We start from the raw sequence: 15,206 nt of genomic DNA, 5'->3' as shown, positions 1-15,206 counted from the left end.
TTTTTGCTGATTTTTGTATCGCGCTTGGCGTCATCGCCGCTTTTTTGTCGTTGGTGTTTCGCATCTTTGCGGCATCGCGTTGGTTTTTATGCGTTGTTTTTACGCGTTGTTGTGGGAGTATCGCATGTTGCCGCCGGCTTGAGAATACCACGTTGACACTGAGTTTGTTTCCCGCGATGGACTGCGATGTGGTGAGTTGCGATAAGCTACTCTTGTGGTAGTTATCACACGTTCTTGAGAATATGCCCCTTGGTCTGCAAAGCCTTGACCGTTAACCCCTGCAATTCAAGGTATGGCAGCAGGAATGCTGTGACTATCCCCCAGATAACCGGATGCAGTCCATGAACCGATTACGATGGTCTGCCTCCAATGGTAGAGTTGATGGTACCCAGCAAGACTTGCAGTATTTGATGTTGAAGCAGGAATTGCTTAAAGTCAACCAACAAATCTTAATATCAGCGAAAGGATGGTTAGACTGAACTGCCCTAACTGCCCGAGGAAACCGATAAAGAGTTCAAAAAAACGTTACACGTAACACAAATTGTGCAAACTATCCGACTGAAATAGAAAACTCATCAACTGCTGTTGCCAGACAAAGAGTAATGCTGTGAATTGTGCATAAATCTTCTCAGCACTTTCCGAGCTGGAATGGTTTTGAACTTTCCATCACTTCAGAATGTTCTGACTTTTCCAGTATTTTCTGGCTCTTCCAAAATGTTCTGGGTCTTTTTTGCTTGTCCTGGAAATGCCAATCTGTGACTCTACCTTCTTCTGCTGTCTGTCACAGTCTTCAGTGCCAGCCCATAGCAAGTTTGTATTGTGGAGTCTGAAACGTGATGGCATCTCTACAGCAGTGGGCCCTATTCCCCGAGGGCAGAAACAGGTTGCAGGTATGAGGAAAATGGGAGTGTTTACAGCGAGGCTATTTTCTGATGCAGTCATATATTATATATTTACTTATCACTAGTAGGTAAAGATTATAGATTTGAAACGCTGTGTTAACCACCCTGGTGTAAAACTTAAACCTTAAAGATCCTGCCTCAATTGTCATGTTGCCCAATCAGTGTACAGTTTATCATTATTAGTGATGAGATTCTCTGAATTGTGTGTGAAATGTATTTGCCTTCATGTAATTCCATGCAATTTCGGCAAAATTACACAAAATTACACAATAGTTCATGTAATTACACGAAATGAAAATCCATCATCATGTTGTCCCACTTTTTAGACCGAAACACATCCTTATGCCAATTTTTGGCGAGAGGATGCATTTAAACAAAGCACCATGAACAACAGCCACTCACTTTCTTTTGTTCATGTTCTTTTGCGGTGCATTTTCACTGCGAATGGAGCATTTCATTGTCAATTTTTAAAGTGAATGACACATATTTACACAAAGTGGCATAATGGCATAATTTCAGGAATTTTGTTTAACAAGCACAATACGATATTCCTGAAATTAAGCAAATTACGCCAGAGTAATTTAAATTTCACTCAGACCTAATTTCTATGTCATTATCTTAGTTAATGCAACAATATAAAAGCCCCAAGTAAATAAGGATATGTTAATATATGTATGCAAGCTTTGTCATTGCACATCCCCAGGGACTTTTCATTTATGCTTTGTGTCGGAAGGACCTGGGCTATCTAAACATGAACATAAGGGAAAGAAAGACCACTGCATAGTTTATTGTATATTTATTAGGAGTTAGTAGTTTAAAGAGGTCATCAGGTTTAGAGAAAAAAAGTTCTCTTCACTCAGTCTTGCATATCTAACAATCACCAACAATAGGCATTCTAGAATGTTCCTTTGTTTTGTGATATCTTCTTGGATTTTAAAACCTATTGTGATGTTCTTCACTGGATCTGCCTTATGTAACAGTAATGATGAGAAAGAGGTTTGTTATTAGTATGTAAGATCAAGAAAGAAGTTTGACCTTAGGTATCAATGAGATTTTTTTCACTACTTGGTTTTGCGTAGCATTGGCACAAGCAAACAATGGGTCAATGTGCCAATATGAACATGTACTGGTTGGAGTTCGGGGGACTTCATTCGGGCTAAATTTATACTAGTTTGATTGTGCTCAGTGTAAACATCCTGTTGAAAGTGTTTTTTAATTAATTTAACAGTGGGTATTTCATTTTAGCTTTTAGGATCAAGTCCAATGTGCTCCATCGCTGCAGTACTGTTAGACCTGGCATCATTGGCATGAGTTTCCCCAGCATTTTTGCCTTTACCTCCTGTTATTTTGCTGTGTGTTAGACTTTGTTTTGCTGGTCTAGATGCTTTGGGCACTTTGTCACTGCTGTTCAGTGCCAAAGTGCAAGTGATTCCTTAGTAAATTGTTGTTATGGATTGATGTTTCCATGATTGGTTTATTTAGTTTACTATTGTGTCCCTAGTACAGTGCACAGTGTGTGCCCAGGGCCTGTAAACCAAATGCTGATAGAAGGCTTGCAGCACTGATTGTCCCATCTACACAAGCAACCTTGCGACAAGATCTCAGGCCTGCAATTGCGGTGCCTGTTTGCAGTCTAGTACAGCCATGTCGACCTGGCAAGTGCACCCACTTGCCAGGCCCTAACCTTCCCTTTTCTTACATGTGAGCCACCCCTAAGGTGCGTCCAAGTTACCCCTGTGGGCAGGGTGCAAGTGTATGTGAAAGGTAGGACATGCCCTGATGTATGTGGCATGTCTTGATAGTGAAATACTGCCAAATTCGTTTTTTACTCTTGTAAGGCTGTCTGTCCCCATAGGACAGAATGGGGAGATTGCTCATAACATCCTATGAGTATTACTGCCCATGGGAACAAGATGGGGAAATAAAGTTTGATATGCCTGAACTCGGAATGCCTAGATGCATTTTTCAGTGAGGGTGATTTTTACATTCTGGGTTTGAAAATACCACTTTTAGAAAGTAGGTATTTTCTTGCCTAACCATCCAGTGTGCCTCTGCTAGGGTTGTGTATTGACTGTCTGGCTTTGGAGTGACAGGGGCTGGGGATGAGCATTCTGTTCAGACAGCCACTTGGGGGGTTGAGGTGTGTCCTGCCTTTCCAGGGTGAGTCAGGGCTGGGCTGAATAGACTTGGGCTGCATTCAGTGGAGGGGGGGGAGATTTCTTTCACACATGAATGGGCCTGGTCTGCAGTTGACAATGCTGTCTCCACCTCCTGCCAGGAAGCTGCACCAGAGAGAACAGAACTGGTTTTGTCTGGGCAAAGCGCTTCTCTGCCACAGAGAACAAAGGATTTTATCTTATAAAAGGAGAGGCCCAGGCCCCAGACTTTTAGATCAGTTCTGGTAACCAAGAGGAACCTTTGCCAAGGAGAAGAGCTGGAGAAACTGAGGAGGAATACTGCCCCTGTGCTGTTTGCTGTCTGGGGTTGGCCTGCAGTGGCAACTTTCTGCCAAGGAAAGGAGAAGGACTTTGCTGTCTGCTGTGTCCCCTGCTTGAGGAAGATCTCCAAGGGCTTAAAATTGAGCTTGCTGAAGTCTAAGAGCCACAAAGACTTCACCCCCAGTCCTCTCTGAACTCCTTTGCTGGGAGTTCTGACCTCCTGAGAGGTGCCTGCCAGCGTTCTGGACCTCTGGGGGTTGTTTTTGTACTGGAAACTGCAAGAACTGTGAAAATTGACACATCACCTGTTTCAGACACATCGCAGCGGTGCGAGAAGAATTTTTTGACGCATCACCGCCACTGAAGAATCGACGCAGCTCCTGCTCGAGGCTCAAATGTGTGCAGTGCGACTAATCCTGTACACCGATCTCCGACGTCCGAGATCACCGCACTGATTCTGACTTAGGCCCTGATGGAGAAGAACCGACGCATCGAGGGGATTGGGCTGCAATCATTGCCGCACATCCCGGTTCTTTGCGCATCGCATCGTACCGGATTGTCACGCATTGCATCGAAATACCAAGTCTGTCGCATATTTGGGGGATGCATTAAGAAACTAACGCATCACCTCCCCACACAGTAAGAAACTGATGCATCACCTCCCCCGGAGCAGAGCAAGGAACCAACGCATCACCTTCCCTGAGTGTAAGGAACCGACGCATCACCTTCCCTGCGACCCTTTTTGCTTACATTTTTTGATGCATCCATGGTACTTTGTGTAAAACTGTTGCATCCAATATTTTCTTGGAACAGAACTGTTTCTACCTTTTAAGAATCATATATATCATATTTTTAGTACTATATTGTGGATTCTTTTCGTTTTTGGGCTTGTTTTGGTTTAGATAAAGATTACTTATTTTTCTAAACTGGTGTGGTGTCCATTTGTAGTGTTTTCACTGTATTACTATATGTGTTCACAAATGCTTTACACACTGCCTCTGAGATAAGCCTGTCTGCTCGTGCCAAGCTACCAAGGGGGTGAGCAGGGGTTGTTTTAGAAGTGTATCCCCCTTACCCTGACTAGGAAGTAGGGCTCCCTACTTGGACAAAGGTACTTACCTCTGCTAACTAGAGACCGCCATTTCTAACAAGTACCTTGAGATGTCTTGTGAGTCAAAGCTGAGGCTGGAGAAAAACTCTTAATGTTGCTGTCTTTGCATGTTGCATGGCAAATTAAAGTGCCAGTCCAGATCATTCAACCCAAGCACTTAGCTGATGTATAATGTGGTGCCAATGTGTGTAGGTACAATCCAAACCTAAAAAAGAATTTGACTGAACATAGTAGATGTTACCTATTTTGCTGGAGGACACTGACCTATGTCTGAAACTGCAGGAAGTCCAAGAAGACCAACAACAAATTGCATCCTACCCAGGGGGGATACATAACAAGATACAGCAAAATAAAATGAGTCCCTGTTTACAGGACAGACCTCTTACTAATCTATCTGGTCAGCCATGAAGGTCTTCTCCTTTCTTCCCCTTTGTTCCCTCCCTGCACATAGAGAGATAGGTCAATGCAGGCCTCACATTCAATTTCCATCCATCATTCAGTCCTCAAGTCAACTGTGTCATTGCTTTCCACCAAATACACATACTTCAGGGAGTTCTGCCATTGCTCACCATGCTCCAGCAAGTCTCACTGGTCTTTGCTGTGGCCACTTCCAAATATAATCATTGAAAAGCCACTTAAACAAGTCAGTAGGCAAAGAAAATTCTAAGACTGCCGATGCACCAGATCCAGATTGTCTGCCTCATCTTTAGACTCAGTTGCAATAACCAAATGATATGTATGGCACCCCAGCACTAAAACTGTCCAAATAGGTTACAGAAAGGACCTATATTTTTAGTTGGAGAGATATATGAATATAGTATGTCCTATGTGAGAATATTTGGAGGTGGTGCTTGAGGTCCTGGTCATGTTGCAGCAACCATGTCACTGCAGGTACGTATGTCAGTGTTTACAGAGATAGGTGAGAAGAATAGCGCTTGTTACGTGTCCTATTTATCCTTCTTGCCAGGTCAAAGCATAGCTGCATGTGTCCTTGCTCCGCCCTCAATGTTTGTAGTGATGATGCAACTTAAAGAGAAATCCTATATTAATAGGGAGATAGGATGAAAAATACAATACAAAATAGGGGTCCCTTCCAATCACTTAAACTCGGCCATGCCTTTCTTACTCAATTTGGCGAAGCAGTATGTCTCATATTTAATATTTGATCATCACCTCTTTCTCATGCATTTGCTTTATGACACCCTTAGTAGAAGGACACCTTCATGTAACCTTTAAGTTATTTATCTTTTAAATTGTTTTGACTATTACAAACATTTAAAAGAGATAAAAATATACATTCTACTCTTCAGAAGATTGGCCCTTTACCATATAACGTAGAAGTTGTTTTTCTTTTTTATTTATATTTACAGATTTATGTAAATTTTACTTTGAAACATCAGATATTTTCATACATAGGTTTCAATGTTTATAAAACATTTTTATAAGCGAACCCTGTTTAAACCACACCCAACAGAACTCAACTATAACCTACATATATTTACTACAGTCTTACATATTCATTCACTCATGTCAAAAATTGCATGCTAGAAACCAAATGTCAAACTACACATTCTGTGGCATAAAACAATAACATTACAATAAATCCAATGGTTATTTTGTTATGAAAATATGTGTCTGTGCTGTTTTGTTAAATATAACAGAATAATAAGTAGCCTTTCTCAGGATGAATCAAAGTTCTAAGTAATTCTAGCCCTTAACATACTTACACTCAGAACTGTAAGGTAATAATTTCTTTGTAGTTGATTAATTAAATATCCAGAAACTCTCCCAAAATTCTCCAACTGTTCCCAAATCTCAGGGAGTGAGTGCTCTAGATTCCCCGTCAAAATCATGAGGTCATCAGCATATAGGCCTATTTTCTTTTCCCAGCAATTTCAACTAAAAGATGAGATGCCCTGGCAAGCTCTTAATTTGCATGCTAATGGTTCAATATACATATTAAACATGAGGGGTGAAAGGGGGCAACCCTGTCTGGTTTCTCTGGAGATTTTTTTTTGTTTTGTTAAATTACCATTAACAAGTACCCTAGCAGATGTATTTTTATATAGGGCCCTCACCACTGTTATAAAAGTTTCTCCTAAGTTAAAAGGATGGATCACTTTATGTAGGAAGGGCCAGCTGACCCTATCGAATACTTTTGCAGCATCAAAGGTCATGACCGCTAGCGGGATCTCATAGTCCTTGGCCAGGTCGATTGCTCCAATTAAGTCATGAGTTAATTCATGAAGTTGCCTCCCCTTCATAAATCCCTTCTGATCAGGATGTACTATTGACCCTGCTACCTTGTCTAACCTCTTAGTTAAAATCTGGGTATATATTTTATGGTCACTGTTCAGGAGAGAAATAGGCCTGTACGATTCGCAGGCTCGTGGATTTTTATTCGGTTTCAAGATGATGGTTATAGTGGCTTCATTCCAGGATGAAGGGAGGTCTTGGGCAGATATAAAAGCAGAATTAAACAATTGGAGCAGGAATGGAGCTAACTCTTCTTTTAGGATGTTATATATTTCATTTGGAATGGCGTCTCGGCCCGCGGCTTTTCCTTTCTTTAGAGTAGTAATGGTATGTAGGATTTCTACCAAGGTAATAGGGTTACTTTTTGTTCTGATCCTTTTGGCGCGAAGGGAGTTGTGTTAAATGGATCCTCCATTCTTCCCCCACCAAAACTGAATGGATCGGTTCAATACAGAGAATTTCACAACTTGATCGTGCAACTAGACGGGTTAAGAAAACAAAATTCTGGAATCTCTGGGACACTTGGCTTACAATATATGTCTCTAGTTTCTCTCACGGAACATAATTTTCACTGGCACGTTTTTTGTGGGGCTTACTTTCTCTTTTCTATTTAAGTAAGAAATTAAGCTGTGTACTCAATGGTCCAATGATTACCAACTTGCTGTGCAGGCTGTTATGAGGGCAGGTCAGTTATCTCAACGCACTGGCCTGTAGAAGAATAGGGGCCATGGTCAATGCAGGAGGTTTACTTCCACAATAGATTCCAGGGTGAAAAACAATTTCTTTGTAGTGTGTTTTCTTAAAACAGACTTACTGGAGTAGAGTCCTGTAGATGTCACAGAACATTTCAATTAACCCTGGTACTTTTTTTTAGCACAACCTTGTTAGAGGATATTTAGTTTCCTCTGTTTCATACCATTAGTACTGTCAGAAGTGGTACATGATTCTCGTCTTTGCCCATGCGTTGATTTTATAGACAACTCGAGGGTGTTATGATGATTATTCATAGAGTCTCACATAAAGAGCTAATTAATTAATCCCAACAACATTTCTGTCTATCAAGGATGTGTCCAAACATATAGGTGACTCCATCCAAGAACGTCAACACACACCATGCTATATGGCTCTATGGGGGGCCACCAGATGAAGAAATGGCGTAGCAGAAAGAAATCATTGGAGACAATAGTATATGAGGGATGCATAGATGAGGGATGCATAGAAGCAATACTGGTGCAACCCAGGGAAATCAACAAACATTACAGTATATGAGTGTATGGGGTCCACCCAGGAGCACAAAATAGAGCAAACAACAAAGCTTCAATCGATGACACAGTATATGGGGGGCATTGAGGGCCGTCCAGAAGCAAAAAATGGAGTAACATAAAAAAAATCAACAGACACCACAGTAAATTGATCTATGGGGGTCAGTAAAGAAAAGGTGATGGTACAACCTAAGGAAAACTAAGGGACACCAAATTCTATGTGTCTATGAAGTCCACACAGAAGCAGAAATGGTGCATCACACAGGGGATGGTTCTACTAGGGAGCCAGAGAGAGTGTGTGTTATTGAGTAATCATAATGGACAGCGTCAGTATTTGAGGACTTACCCTGGTTATCACCCTTTGGGGAATGAACCCACATAAAAATGGTGCATTGTCCCAAAAAAACATTGCAGAGGAGAGCCCCAGCTCTCTAAAGTATCATCTGGGAATACTGAAAGATGTATGAGGTCAACCCCCCAGAATTTGCTTGCTATCCAACCACATTTGTAGTTATTAGCAGGGGTGTACAAAATTGGTGTCATTTGATTTTGCATAATTACATGAATTTCACCAAAATTATGCAAAGTTATGTGTAATAACATTAAATGCCAATCTTTCATTTTATGCCATATTTGAGAATTAAATATGTCCTCTTGTCAATTCTTGATGTGAGGATGCATTTTTCACTAAAAATAGTACTAAAAAAACAGAACAGCTCCTCACATTCTGTTCACATACGTTCGCTATAAAAAATCTACAGCGCATTGTGCATTTGCAGTACATTTATAACTACAAATGGCATGTAATTATATGAAGTAGCTTAATGGGGTAATTTTCTGAATTTTACCTAACCAGCATAATGCAAAATATCTGAAATTAAGTCAACTATGCTGGTGTAATTTAAATTTCGCCCAGACCTAGTTATGGAGATAAACATTCTGAGCTGCTTCATCCAGTCTCCTCATTTAAGATTTAAGGAAGACTTCCAGCGGTTCCTTAAATGCCAGAGAAAACTAAAGAATGGCTTGCATGCACCCTGGCAGAGTTACCAGGGCTTGGTATTGACTCTCACTTAACCAAGCAGGGCTCTTCCTCCTTTGCTTTTGCTTTAGAGTTTGAATCAGATGTCAAGTGATATGAGTAGTAGGTAACCACTTACCCCGGCTAAAGTAAATAACTAAAAATAAGACACAACTCATTTTTGAGGCCCTACCCGCAGTTTTGCGCCGCTGGAATGTCACTTTTTTGACGTTCCAGTGGCGCAATGTGCACTGGCATATTTATAAGTCCACATAAAGACACGTTACGTGGCTTTTCATGGCCTTATAAATATGTGCCCCTTTCATGCAGAAAATTGTGTGAAAGGGGCATTACATGGGTGTTGCTGGGGGTGTTCCCAGCAACATCCATGGCTTTTTGACACTGCCCCAGATTTACGAGAAACCGTAAATCTGAGGCTGTGCCAAAAACGTACAACAAGGAGAAATATCTTTATTTCTCCCAAGGCCTCTTGTGATTGTTTTTGTGCAGGAAGGTTACCCTTCCTGCATATAAAATAATCATCCCTGCAACGCAGGCACCATTGCACCATGGTGCAAAGTTGCCTGCATTGGCGCACGGCAGCCCATTGTGCGCCGGCACAGGGAAAAAGGACAGGAATGCGCCATATCTAATAGAAACAGTGCATTCCTGCCTTTTCAGCAGCAAGGCCTGCTGCGCTGCCCTATGGCAAAAATACCATAAATGAGGACCTAAGATTCTAAGTAGTGGTGTGCAAAATTCAAGTAATTTGCTGTTGCATAATGAATGCGAAATTTCATTATTATGCAAAATTACATGAAATGTATTTCTGTTACTTAGCACTGTATTTACGAGCGAAATGTGTCACCATGTCACCTCTCTTGACGAAGGACAGATTTTGCGCAAAATCCCGTGTGAAAAACGCAACTGCCGCAAATAACAGCCGTTCTCGTTCCAGTTGTTCGTGTTGCTCTGCACTCCCATACTATAATTTTGCCACGAATTACATGATGTGGTATAATGGAGTCATTTCAGGAATTTCAAGTAACAAGTGTCACCCAATTTTCACAAAATTGCGCTGGCATAGTTTGCATTTCACGCTGGCCTAATTCTCAGCAGCAATCAATTGCGAGCAAGAGCGGAAGCTCCCGAAAATGTTGTCTCTAGGGATGTGAGCCAGCCTGAGTCTGGCTCACATCCCTCGAACTCGGGTCCGTACTCGGAGGCTGCCCGGGCCAGTCCGTAGCCCGCAGACAGAAGGGGAGCTCTCCGGTGCCAGCAATGCTTGTGCGCATCAGTAACCAGAGATGCTCCCCCTCCCGGCCTGCGCAGTCTTTCGGTTGCTATGGAAACGATTATTGATCGCCACGGTTCGTAGTATGTTCAGTTGTGATGCAGGGAGGACCACGCTTCGGGCCTGGCCCTAGCCACCGGCAGCTGTCGATGGGAGGATAAATCCATACCGGCTTTGATGAGAGCCTGCTCTGTGTGTCACCGGGACCTCCGTGCCTGTGTGTTGGTATACAATACAATTCTGTGTTTCTGAGAGTGTCTGTGTGTTTGTTTTTGTGTGCGGCTGTGTATGTGTGCCTCTCTGTCTCCCTGTGTGTTTCTCTGAGTGCGCCGATATCTGCGTGCACGCGTGTGCATGATTATGTGTGCATAATGTGCTTGCCTGCTCTGTATCTGTGTGCGCACACATTGCCGTACCTTTCGTTCATCCCTTCCCTTGGCTTTCTCTCTCCAACCAGCGCCCCACCTGTCCTCACTGCCAGCTCTCTCCCTTCCTTTACTGCCTGTAGCTCTGATCTCCTCATTTTCCCTTTTCTTTGCCTTTATCCTAATCTCCTTTTCTTCGCCCCCTACCCTTTCTCCATGCCTCCCATCGTCCACTCTTTTTCTGCATCTCATTCTTTGCCTCTTCCTCTCTGCTTCTCCTCACCTCAAATCTGCTTCACCCCAGCTTCCTCTTTTCGCTCTGTCCCTCTCCTCCTGTTCTCCTCTTCCTTGATATGTCTTTCTCTGTGGGAAGGCCGGCATTGCAAACGCGCAGCTCATACCACCCTTCCGCTCCTTCGTACTCTCTCCCCACTGCTCAATCCTTCCCCTTAACACCCATTATTTCTCTTGTCTCTTTAAAGTGTATTCCTTTACCTCCTCTTCCTTACTTACCCACATACCTTGGAATTTACATTAATTTGATTATCTATTCACCCCTTTAAACAATCATACTTCTTTCTCCTACCACCTCCCTCTGCCTAACCAGATCTATTCACCATCCATCCACCCACCCACCCACCCACCCATCCATTCATCCATCCATTCATTCATCCATCCATCCATCCATCCATCCACCCATCCATTCATCCATCCATCCATTCATTCATCCATCCATCATCTGTTTTCATATTTCGCTGTGTGTTCGACTCTTTAATTACCTGTCTATAAATCTATCTGTCTTTTTTATTATCTTGCTCTCCCTCAACCACTCCCCACTACTTAACTCTCGCTCCTTTTCTCGCCCTTTGGGTGCATTCTCCGTACTCTCACATTCCACCTCCTTTCCTCTCCAGTCTCTACCCTTATCCCATTCGTCCTCTCTCCTCTTCCCGTTCAGTCGTTGGCGTCTCTTTTGAGACTGGCTGGTCATTGTTTTGAATGTTCTGAAAGATTGGGGTAGAGTCAGTCACAGCCAGGTCATTTGTAAGATATTCACGTGGGTGCGGCCTCTTCAAGCTCTGTAGGGCCAGAGCAGAATCAGTCATATATCTTGAGATTGACAGGCAGTCCGTAGCTCTGAAAGGTGTGATAGAATCAGTCATACGAGTTGAGATTCCCCCACAGACGTGCTGACGAAGGCCCAGCAGGCATGCAACAGAGGCAGTCACGTCTGGCGTCCATGACAGGTACCTGTAAATAGGTTGGCATGGCTGTGGAGTCAGACTTCAGTCTAGTGCATAGAAGTGTGCCAACAAAGTGCTGTAGGGCTGGGGCACGGTCAGTAAGGTTTCCCATACATTATGCAGCTTACTGTAAAATGTTAGTGATTATGCAGCCACATGTCAGTGCTGAGATTTCTTGTCAAGCTCTAAAGTAACAGGGCCAGACTGGGAAATTAAATGAGCCTGGCAAAAATATTCAAACCAGTGCCACATTGCTTCCTGCGGGTGAGCGCCGTGAGTAAACCTGAGTCTGTGAGTTGTGAGTGGAAGACATCGAAGAATGTTTTACTTTTTAGGAAAAAAGGACGTAGACTATGTAAAATACAGCAACGTTTTTAAATACCGTAGCTAAGCACCAGTGTTTAATTTGAGTGGGTGGTTTCCTGTGCTCGGCACTTAATTGTCAACAGCAGCATCTATGACCAGTGGCGGCTGATAGCTATGGAGAGGGGTGAGCAAATGAGGGCATAAATATATGAACTAAATTCATTCCGACATGCATTACATTATCTTTTTAAAGTTAAAATGTTTAACTTTAAAACGGTAATGTAAAGCATGTCGGAGATTTAGGGCAATTACTAACATAAAATAATAATTTAGAAAAAAAGAAATTAAACACACGTACCTTGCTGCACACCTCGCTGCGACCCGGTGTTCTTCTCTCCACGGGCCCAGCAACCCCCCTAACCAATCCTGATGCAGCTCTCAACCAGCATGAGAGCAGTGCCAGGACTGGATAGAGCAGGCTCTTTCAGTGCGCCAAAGAGCACTGGAGGCCTTTGCTCGGTCTCAACCCAGCTGTCCAAGACAGCTGGGTTGGGAGGTTTAAAGTGTGCATGTCTGGATGGCCGTCACAAGATGGCCGGCCAAAGAGACATGCACACTTTAAAGTGCGCAGGCTATCACTCTTTTCTTCTGCTGCCTGTCAGCAGCAGCCTCGCCCCGTCCTGAAACATGGCTCAGGACGGGGGTTTGCAGAGTCAATGAAAAATAAAATGGTAATAATGACTAATTACCATTTTATTTTACATCTGGGGGCATTTAAACTAGTGGGGCGACACTCCTCCACCTTAACGGAGGAGGAGCAGTGTTGTATTGTACTATTACTATTGTTTACTATTGCTTTGGAGTGTGGCGCAGAGCTAGGCATGGAATGCACTTGCTGTTCCAATGTGGATTCCAGTCCAGGGCTTCAGTTACTGCTGATGTCCTGGAGTAGAAGCCGTGCTTCCTGGCTCTCACCTGTTTCATCTACTAGACTTCAATAAATACTTGGATCTGCTACTGCATGATTCATCATTACAATTGGCGACGATTTAGATGTGGATCCACGCGGATTGCGGCAATGAATAATTTTTTTACAATTTCCCGCAAATACATCTTCGAAGAGGGTTTTGTTATTATTTCCTTCCACCGTGTTGTTTCTTAAAAGATAAGAGGTGCATGCCTACAAGCTTCAAGAATTCTACACAAATCCCGGTTTCAGCTACATGGCAAGATTAGGGTAAGACTTCTTACTTTTTCATGTAGCCGTTGGGGGGAACTGCCATCGGCCGCATTTTTTGAACGGCGGCAGTGTTCGCTCCTTGTGCACGTTCTTTCTCTCTCTGAGGATTCCCCCTACATCAGAGTGAGCTGGGATTGTGCAAACAATGTGATACGGAGCCTACGAACAACATGTGGCGTGATATGTCATCGTGTAAGGTCACGCAGCGTGACCTTGCGTAGCGGCCATCTTGCATCCTCTCAAAACACTCAGAGCTGTGTTGGAAGGATATCGGAACAGCTCCTGCAACACGTTACCTTTGCTGTGCTGCTCTAACTGCTGATTTGCTTATTTTAACCACTTTTCAACCGGTAAGCTGGAGAAACAGGTGAGATAGTTGGGAGACCGCTATTAAATTGTTTAATTGTTGACATTTCATCATTTTTGCTCATTACTTCTTTACCAATTGACTATTGAAGCTGGTTATGCATTTATTTTTATTTTTTTACTATTGTGAAGACACATTAAAGACTTCGTAAAGACATATTGAAGGAAATTAAATATATACATATTTACATCCAAGTACTAGTTTACTTAAGTTGTGCATGGAACAAGGTGATCAGGATGTTCAAGAAGTTGTACAAGTTATAGCACAACAAAGTTTCACCATTAGTCCTCCTCATCCATTTTGGGCAGCAGGATCCCAACCTAGTATGAAATGGCTAAAATGGAAGGATTATTTTGTGAATTATATCAAAGCTGTGGATGAGGCTAGTAAAATGAAGTCTGATCAAATGAAAAGACTTTTACTCCATTCTCTAGGGCCAGTTGGATTAAAGACTTATACTCGTATGCCTAAAATTTAATCCGGTGAAGAAATTAATGTATTTGAATCAGCCTTGAAAAACCTAGACAAATACTTTGCCCCTAAAGTAAGCATTGGTGTGGTACGTCATACATTTTTCCAAAGGAAAGAGAACAAAGAGGAACTTGTAGAGAAGTGGGTGGATGATCTTAAAAAATTGCCCATTGACTGTAAATTTGGGGTGCTACATGACGACCTTATGCGTGACCAATTAGTCATGCATAATAACAATTCTCCTATCCAAGATCGTTTATGGGTCAATGGAGATGCACCATTGGAAGATGTTTTAGCCATTATGAGGAAATCTGAAATGTCTGGGAGATGCACCACCATAATTAAAGAATCTGAAAAAGGTCCTGGTGGAGTCTTCAAAGTACAAAACACGAGCAGAAATCAATACCAACAAACCATGGGCCATGGTCAACGTCAACCACAGAAGAACTGTGGAAAGAGAGGAAACCAGAGGAAAGGAGATGCTACCGCTGTGATAGCAAGGAACACTTGGCTTATAGCAAATATTGCCCTGCAGCAAGGAAGAAATGCAGTATTTGTGGGTTAATTGGTCATTTTAGTAAAATGTGCAGGAGAAGAAAAAACAATGTTAAATATGTGTGGGAGGAAGAGGATGGTACTGATGGGGAGACAGAAAATGAGAGTAATGTATGGAATTGTGTTAAAAGTTTGCAGGGAAACTTTGTGTTGAATGTTTTAGACAACTCAGTAAAAGGAAAGCCTGTATGTGATATATCTATAGTCAACATGTTTGCAGATTCAGGTTCACCCAATACAATTATAAATGAGTAAATATGGAAAGAAAAATATGTAAAGAAAATAGGACACTAGTTGTACCCCTCAGACGTTAACCCGATAAGTTTCACTGGTGAAAAAATCAACATGCTAGGTTTCAGATGGCTGACATTCCT

This window comes from Triturus cristatus, chromosome 7, assembly GCF_964204655.1.
Source record: "Triturus cristatus chromosome 7, aTriCri1.1, whole genome shotgun sequence".
Taxonomy (NCBI): domain Eukaryota; kingdom Metazoa; phylum Chordata; class Amphibia; order Caudata; family Salamandridae; genus Triturus; species Triturus cristatus.
The sequence above is the reverse complement of the archived record's forward strand: the minus strand, read 5'-3'. Positions refer to the sequence as shown.